Raw genomic sequence first — 7,983 nt, 5'->3', positions numbered from 1 at the left:
GTATTGTGTTGTGCAGGTGCCGCATCTTAATTTGTGGGTGAAGTTCCATGCCCGTTGGTCTTGGTCGGTCGATACAAGGACGGTTCAAGCGTTTGTGGATGATGCTGGATGTTTTTGTCCGATGATGTCCCATATGTACTCGATTGGAGAGAGATCTGGTAATCTACATCTTCATACATACTCCGTAATCCACCATACGGTGCGTGGCGGAGGGTACCTCGTACCACAACTAGCATCTTCTCTCCCTGTTCCATTCCCAAACAGAACGAGGGAAAAATGACTGCCTATATGCCTCTGTACCAGCCCTAATCTCTCTTATCTCATCTTTGTGGTCTTTCCGCGAAATATAAGTTGGCGGCAGCAAAACTGTACTGCAGTCAGCCTCAAATGCTGGTTCTCTAAATTTACTCAGTAGCGATTCACGAAAAGAACGCCTCCTTTCCTCCAGAGACTCCCACCCGAGTTCCTGAAGCATTTCCGTAACACTCGCGTGATGATCAAACCTACCAGTAACAAATCTAGCGGCCCGCCTCTGAATTGCTTCTATGTCCTCCCTCAATCCGACCTGATAGGGATCCCAAACGCTCGAGCAGTACTCAAGAATAGCCCGTATTAGTGTTGTTACAGGAGTAGATAAATGCGAGATTCTCCTTTTTGACGAGACATGAGCAGTTCAAAAACGGGAAAGCAATAAACTGAAAATACAAATAAGAAATAGACTGAAGCTCGTTGTCGATAAAATACGAAAATCTGAAGGTAACAGAGAGAATGCTAATAGCTCTCTGTTGATTGCAATATAAATATACTACTCGTTTTCATTATACTTAGATACATTTTCAAAACTATCATTCACGTTATTCGAGTGATAACGAGATGAGCGCGATGGTTAAGTGTTCTGTTTTAATGTTGTGAACTACTTCTTGGCTATCCACATTTTATAAACAAAGCAACGACATAGGCAGTGATCTACGAGACACAGTTTTAAAAAAAATTGCCCGAAATCATATGTCACCAGTAAATTTCTTGGCTTCTATAAGATTAAAAATGCGCTTTCGTATGTACTGGTCAATTTTCTTATCACTCACTCCTTTTGTTAAACTTGACAGTTCAATTGCCAATGAGGACAGTGAAATCTGAGCACTAGCATGCTCTATGCAGTATCTGGGTAGAAGAAGACAGTTAGAGGAAACAATCCCGGTACTTGACGGAACTAGTACAGGTAATCTACGAAAAATATAATTCAGTCCTCCGATCTCATGCAGTCCGAGTCTGCAACTTATGCTTTATTCCTCCTTGAAAAGTTTCTTTCACATCTTACAGCACGAAATACAGTTTAGCTATGCTATAACATCCAGTCTGCAATAATTTATCTTTTGATTTGGAAGCACCTGTACGTCATCTATCGGCAGTTCTGATAAATGAAAAACTATCCAGTCTTAAGGTACGAATAGAGGACTTGATAGGAGAAGATATGCCACCGAATTGCATTATGGGTGCACTCATATAATTTTAGAAATGGAAGTAAAGTTATAAGTTTACCTGTTAAAGCCGAAGTTACGTGCAAACTGACAAAAGTACATTCTCGATTCCAACTCATAACAATCTTCATTTGTTTTCATATTTTTGTCACAGTAAGGTGTTATATTTACACAAAAATGATAAATCGAGATCCTGTATGTGGGAGTCATTCCTAACCGAATTGTCCTTTTAGGCCCAGCTCGTGTGCTTTCTCCCAGGGGCGTTGGTATTGTGTTGCATCCCTGAGCCCTCTTCCATCTTGCGCTGAAAGAGGACGCCCTCTTCAGGAACCCTGTTTACTTAGAGACGAAATGATATTCTCGGATTTCCAGCAGCTTCCTTTAAGCGTTACTATCGGATTTAAATATTGGTTCGGCAGCCTCGGCTCATGTTCCCACGGCAAAGCGCTCAGCTGAATGTCAAACAGGAGCACTAGACTTCTGATGGCTCAATCCAGTTGTGATTATTGACACAGAACTCATTTTTAATGCAGCTGGAAAGGGCATTTTACGAGAGAGACAGGAAGAGAATGAAGAAAGAGAAGATTTCGGAAGCTGCATACAAAGAAAGTTATGGTAAAATAATATCAGATTAGCATTTTTATTGAAGCTGTGTTCTTTGCCAGCAAAGTTTTCGTGACTGAGATAGCGTTACATTCAGAGAGAAAATATAAAATAAATGTTGTAAACTTAGAGCAGCGTAAAAAAATAAAATCTTCAGTTTCGCCATAAGTTTTATTAAAACACTGAAAACTCATTAGAAATCCTGCACAAAATCCCAAAAGGTCGTATCATGGATATTTTGGTGGAATTTAAAATGTGGATTCACACCAAGGATATCCCTACAGTATACTAAATGAACAAACCGATTTCACGCAGTCACCAAATAGATGTCAAGCTTGAATTTCTACAACTACGAAATAATAAAATACACATTTTAAGTGCAACAGCACATTATCAAACAGCTTTAAAACGTCACTAAAAAATTATTTCATCCAATTACTACAGACAGTAAAATAGCTTACTCAAAATCGACATTTGTCCATCTGCAACTTCAGGACGTGCGTATAACATCAAATGTAAAAAATTATATATTGCGATTGTTTGCGAACCTAGCAGGAGAGCTTCTGTGAAGTTTGGAAAGTAGGAGACGACGTACGGGCGGAAGTAAAGCTGTGAGGACAGGGCGTGAATCGTGCTTGGGTAGCTCAGATGGTAGAGCACTTGCCCGCGAAAGGCAAAGGTCCCGAATTCGAGTCTCGGTCCGGCACACAGTTTTAATCTGCCAGGAAGTTTGATATCAGCGCACACTCCGTTGCAGAGTGAAAATCTCATTATGTTTGCACTCGTCGGTTGAACTTTCTTGCCGGTCGGCGTGGCCGTGCGGTTCTAGGCGCTACAGTCTGCAACTGAGCGACCGCTGCGGTCGCAGGTTTGAATCCTGCCTCGGGCATGGATGTGTGTGATGTCCTTAGGTTAGTTAGGTTTAATTAGTTCTAAGTTCTAGGCGACTGATGACCTCAGAAGTTAAGTCGCATAGTGCTCAGAGCCATTTGAACCATTTGAACTTTCTTGCGGGTCGAAGTGCCGTCAGATTTGAATTGCTAATAATTACGAGACTAATAACAAGTAAACAGTGGTTGCGCCCACAGCGGATAAAACATGTATGTACGTGTTTCTCTCCAGTGATGTCATCACTCCAATGTAGGCGTATACCCGTGATTGTTAGGAATTAGGTTTGTGTAAATGGTGTAGCATGGAATCACGTTTAGCTAGGATATGGCTTTGGGTGTCACAGCAGATACAGATAACAGAAACTTTAGTCATCAATAATATATTCTTCTTCAATACTTAAAACAGCCTGCCAACGCTGGGGTAACTGCTGGATTCCGCGATTGTAGAAATCACGTGGTTTTGAGAAGAGGACTTCTCGAGCCATGTTCACAGGGCATTTTCATTAGGAAAGGAAGTTCTTTGAAGGTCGTTCGATAGAGAGCGGAAAAGGTGAAAATCTGAGGGTGCAAGATCAGATGAATAAGGTGGGTGCGGAATAACTTCCCAACCCGAGTCCTGTATAGTGTTTTTAATCAGTCTAGCAGAATGCAGACGAGTGTTAGTGTGGAGTAGCATCATTTGACGCAGTCTTCCTAGTCGTTGTTCTTGGATTGTGTCTGCAATACGTCTCAGTTGTTGACAATAAATGTCAGCAATGATGGTTAGACCTCGTGGAAGCAATTTATGATACACTACACTATCGCTGTGCCAAAGGATGTACAACATTATTTTTTGTGGATGCTCGCAGGTCATTGAACGGGGAGTAGCTGCTATGTTTGGGCTCAATCATTCCGTCCGTTTCCCTATGTTAGCATAAAGACACCATTTCTCGTCACTAGTAACGATACAGGATAGGAATGGTCAGTGTTGTTCACGAGACAATTGATGATAATCAAGCAGAGATGCACATATGGCCACCAGCGGATTTTTGTGATTTTGGTTTAGAGCATGTGGTTCCCGTATACACGATTTTTGAACCTTCCCCACTGCAAACAAACGTAGCACGATGGTGGAATGATCACAGTTCATAACATTTGCCAGTTCTCGAGTACACTGACGTGCATCATTGTGAACTAACGCGTTAAAGCGATCTCCATCAAACTTCGAAGGTCTTCCTGAACATGGAGAGTTACTAATGTCAAAACGATCCTCCTTAAAACGAGAAAACCATTTTCTTGTTCTACTCTGTCCAGTGACGTTATCTCCATATACGGCGCAAATGTTTCAGGCTGCCTCCGCTGCTGTCACCCTTCTATTGAACTCAAACAGAAGCATATGCCGGAAATATTCCGATGTCTCCACTCGATATTCCATTTTGTAGCATCCACAGCTGCAAAATACTAACGCGAATTCTTTACAGACGAATGGAAAAACTGGTAGAAGCCGGCCTCGGGGAAGATCAGTTTGGATTCCGTAGAAATGGTGGAACACGTGAGGCAAGGCAATGGCAAGGAAAGCTTTCCTGAAGAAGAGAAATTTGTTAACATCGAGTATAGATTTAAGTGTCAGGAAGTCGTTTCTGGAAGTATTTGTATGGACTGTAGCCTTGTATGTAAGTGAAACGTGAACGATAAATACACTCCTGGAAATGGAAAAAAGAACACATTGACACCGGTGTGTCAGACCCACCATACTAGCTCCGGACACTGCGAGAGGGCTGTACAAGCAATGATCACACGCACGGCACAGCGGACACACCAGGAACCGCGGTGTTGGCCGTCGAATGGCGCTAGCTGCGCAGCATTTGTGCACCGCCGCCGTCAGTGTCAGCCAGTTTGCCGTGGCATACGGAGCTCCATCGCAGTCTTTAACACTGGTAGCATGCCGCGACAGCGTGGACGTGAACCGTATGTGCAGTTGACGGACTTTGAGCGAGGGCGTATAGTGGGCATGCGGGAGGCCGGGTGGACGTACCGCCGAATTGCTCAACACGTGGGGCGTGAGGTCTCCACAGTACATCGATGTTGTCGCCAGTGGTCGGCGGAAGGTGCACGTGCCCGTCGACCTGGGACCGGACCGCAGCGACGCACGGATGCACGCCAAGACCGTAGGATCCTACGCAGTGCCGTAGGGGACCGCACCGCCACTTCCCAGCAAATTAGGAACACTGTTGCTCCTGGGGTATCGGCGAGGACCGTTCGCAACCGTCTCCATGAAGCTGGGCTACGGTCCCGCACACCGTTAGGCCGTCTTCCGCTCACGCCCCAGCATCGTGCAGCCCGCCTCCAGTGGTGTCGCGACAGGCGTGAATGGAGGGACGAATGGAGACGTGTCGTCTTCAGCGATGAGAGTCGCTTCTGCCTTGGTGCCAATGATGGTCGTATGCGTGTTTGGCGCCGTGCAGGTGAGCGCCACAATCAGGACTGCATACGACCGAGGCACACAGGGCCAACACCCGGCATCATGGTGTGGGGAGCGATCTCCTACACTGGCCGTACACCACTGGTGATCGTCGAGGGGACACTGAATAGTGCACGGTACATCCAAACCGTCATCGAACCCATCGTTCTACCATTCCTAGACCGGCAAGGGAACTTGCTGTTCCAACAGGACAATGCACGTCCGCATGTATCCCGTGCCACCCAACGTGCTCTAGAAGGTGTAAGTCAACTACCCTGGCCAGCAAGATCTCCGGATCTGTCCCCCATTGAGCATGTTTGGGACTGGATGAAGCGTCGTCTCACGCGGTCTGCACGTCCAGCACGAACGCTGGTCCAACTGAGGCGCCAGGTGGAAATGGCATGGCAAGCCGTTCCACAGGACTACATCCAGCATCTCTACGATCGTTTCCATGGGAGAATAGTAGCCTGCATTGCTGCGAAAGGTGGATATACACTGTACTAGTGCCGACATTGTGCATGCTCTGTTGCCTGTGTCTATGTGCCTGTGGTTCTGTCAGTGTGATCATGTGATGTATCTGACCCCAGGAATGTGTCAATAAAGTTTCCCCTTCCTGGGACAATGAATTCACGGTGTTCTTATTTCAATTTCCAGGAGTGTAGTTTGGACAAGAAGAGAATAGAAGCTTTCTAAATGTGGTGCCACAGAAGAATGCTGAAGATTAGATGGGTAGATCACATAACTAATGAGAAGGTATTGAATAGAATTGGGGAGAAGAGTAGTTTGTGGCACAACTTGACAAGAAGAAGGGACCGGTTGGTAGGACATGTTCTGAGGCATCATGGGATCACAAATTTAGCATTGGAGGGCAGCGTGGAGGGTAAAAATCGTAGAGGGAGACCAAGAGACGAATACACTAAGCAGATTCAGAAGGATGTAGGTTGCAGTAGGTACTGGAAGATGAAGAAGCTTGCACAGGACAGAGTAGCATGGAGAGCTGCATCAAACCAGTCTCAGGACTGAAGACCACAACAACAACAACAACAACAACAGTTCCACTCACCTGCCAATGACAAAATGACATATGTAAACTCAAACAGCAACAGTGAACTACAAATAAAAAATGACAATCGCTAAATCAACCCATAGCAACCGGAATACCACCATGCTAAACAAAACGCTACGGACTCGTGAATCAACAAAACAGAAAACGCTAGTCAGAGGAAAACTCACATCGAAAGCAATACTAAAAAGTCCAGTGCCGAGGGAATGCCAAAGTTAAGCAGCGTCGAAAAGGAAAAGCGATTGTGGCATACAGCCGCCAGCGTTAGTCCAGACTAGTGATTCGTCTAATCTGTAACCGTTATACCACTCTTTGTAACAATATGATTGCAGTTCCTGTGTTGTTCTGATTTACGATGCAAAGTTCCTTTGGACATGAATGCACGTCCAAAGAAACAGGAACTGCGGTGAATACAGCCGTTACGAAATACATTAACTGCATTCGAAATTGCGAATACTGACAACCATCAGCTGTAGAATGGGATGACGACAATAAGAATTTGTAGCCGACAGCGAACCCGGATTTCGCTTGTCGCGAGCGGTCGCCTTACCGTTTGGCTATCCGAACACGACTCACGGCCAGATCCAAACTTTCCTATGTCGTCAACTATGCGTCTACAAACTGTAGCCGTACGTCCAATTTGTATATTCCCGTGCAGGTAAGGCATATTGCTCGAAAGTCGCTTGCCCGATATTGCAGTGCCTGTGTTATTCTGAATTACGATATCCAAGGGAACTTCGCATCGTAATTCAGAATAACAAAGGCACTGCAACATCGTATTTATCCACCGACAACGGGCAAGCGACTTTCAAGTAAAATGTCTCACCTGTACTGGAATATACAAAATGGATGTACGAGTATAGGTTGTAGACACACAGTTGACGACATATGGAAGTTTAGCCGTGAGTCGCGCTCGGACAGCAAAAAGTAAGGTGAACGGTCACGCGAAGCGGGAAATCTGAATTCAGGTCCCGGTCTGGCACAAATTTTCATTGTCGTCGTTCCATTCTACAGCCGATGGTTGTCCATAATCGCAATTGTGAATACGTTTAATGCACTCCTTGTCACCGTCGTATTATGGGACCGATAGTCAAACGACACATTAACACGACAATCTGTTATGATTTAATCTCGAGGTTTTGATGAAAAATCTATATCGCGGACCCGAACTGCGCACACAGAAATTTTTTCTCAAGTGCTTCAGATTTCATGTTGTTGGAACTGTTTAGCTCTCATTTTGTTTCCTTATTGGTGTCACGTTCTTCTTTTCTAGTTTCTCACTTTTTTATCTCAGGAAGCGAAGAAATTGGTGTTCTTTGTCGCCACGGGTAGCTTGTTGAGAGCCACTAAGAAAGACGAATCGTCGGGCGCTGGGAACACGGCGGGTGCTAGGTGAAGCGACTGCCTCGTCAGACTGACGCGTTGCCTGCGGCGCCAGAGACTTCTTGTATCAAGGAAGTCGCCTTTAAGACGCCTCAGTCGCTACAAAAGCGCTTCTGATCAATTTTC

Source organism: Schistocerca cancellata, chromosome 4 (assembly GCF_023864275.1).
Source record: "Schistocerca cancellata isolate TAMUIC-IGC-003103 chromosome 4, iqSchCanc2.1, whole genome shotgun sequence".
NCBI lineage: Eukaryota > Metazoa > Arthropoda > Insecta > Orthoptera > Acrididae > Schistocerca > Schistocerca cancellata.
The sequence above is the reverse complement of the archived record's forward strand: the minus strand, read 5'-3'. Positions refer to the sequence as shown.